Genomic DNA, 1,744 nt, shown 5'->3' with positions numbered 1-1,744 from the left:
ATTTTACAAATCTTACTTGTTACTGGAAGTTTTTAGTTTCTCTGTGTCACATTTGCTTTCCTAGGTCATATCAGTACTGTCCTAATGTATAATGGTCTTGCTTCAGAGAAAATGAGCTCTTCATCTTTGAGATATTTAAACTTATATTTTATTGACCACTTGGTAAAAATTTTGCAGAGCACCCAAGGGTGATGCCCAAGACTTAGGATAAATAAATTATGATCCATGGACCAAATCTGACTGACCACTTGCTTTTGTAAATAAAATTATAGTAGAATACAACCATGCTCATTTGTTTAGGTATTACTTATGGCTACTTTCATGCTACAATGATAAGTAGTAGCAGCAAAGACTAAAATGTATACTATTTAGCCCTCTATATAAAGAGTTTGCTGACCTTTGGTTCAGCATGTAGTATCTAGAAATTCTTTAAAGCCTGTCAGAACCTAGACATTTTATAATTGTTGATAATGTCATTTTTCTCGTGTTGTCTATATAAAGTAAGTGATTGACGTAAGACAATGTCCTGTGAAGGTAAGCCCCTTAACATAAACCTTCATTAATCATAGAAAATGTCTGTTCTATGAAGTGCTTTGGTATATGGCCTAAAGCAGTGGTTCTTAATTGAAGATATAGTTGGCCTTCAGGATCTATTGATTCCACTTCTGCTGATTCAACCAACTGCAGATAGAAAATATTCTTTAAAAAAATAAAATAACAATGCAAAATAATACAAATAAAATGTAGTATAACAACTATATAATATTTACATTGTATTAAGCATTGTAAGTAATGTAGAAATGATTTAAAGTATACAAGAGAATATGCATAGGTTGTATGCCAATACTCTGCCATTTTATATCAGGGACTAGAGCATCCACAGGTTTTGGTTTCTATGAACCAGCCCCCTGTGGAATCAGAGTATGACTGTATGCTAATCTCTTAAAATTATTTTCTTTTAATATGTACATATACATTTTGGTGAAGAGGTTCGACGGTTATCAAATTCCACATGCAATCTGTATATGACTAAAAAAACATGCTGCTCTGTATGTTCTGTTGACAATGGCAAAATCCAAAGCTCTTAGTACAATTTCAGTAAAACCAGTGTTGATTTTTTTTCATTTGGTTCCTATAGCTTCTGGCTTGTTTATCCTAAATGCTTCATTCTACCAGATTATCTAACAGCCAAGTGAAAATTTACATACAGCATGGCATTGTCAATTTCTAAAGGGAAAAATTAATATTGTTAATATGTCTATACTGTCTAAACCATCTACAGAGTCAAGACAATCCCTATCAAAATTCTAATGGGATTTTATACAGAAATAGAGAAAAAAACCAAAAACTATCCTAAAATTCATATGGAGCAATGAAAGGCCCCAAATAGCCAAAGAAATCTTAAGAACAAAGCTACAACCACCACACTTTCCAATGTAAAAATCTATCACACAACTACAGTAATTAAAACAGTATACAATATTGGTATACAAACAATAGTATAGACCAGTGGAACAAAATGGAGATCCCAGAACTAAACCTACATACATACAGTCAAATTATTTTTGACAAAGATGCAAATAATACATGGGAAAGGACAATCTCTTCAACAAATGGTGCTGGTAAAACTGAATATCCATATATAAAAGAATGAAATCAGACCTTTACACCATACACAAAACAAGTCAAAATGCATTAAAAATGTACATGTAAGACCTGAAACTGTCAAATTTTTAAAAGAAAA

Source organism: Cebus imitator, unplaced genomic scaffold, assembly GCF_001604975.1.
Source record: "Cebus imitator isolate Cc_AM_T3 unplaced genomic scaffold, Cebus_imitator-1.0 Scaffold644, whole genome shotgun sequence".
Lineage (NCBI taxonomy): Eukaryota > Metazoa > Chordata > Mammalia > Primates > Cebidae > Cebus > Cebus imitator.
The sequence above is the reverse complement of the archived record's forward strand: the minus strand, read 5'-3'. Positions refer to the sequence as shown.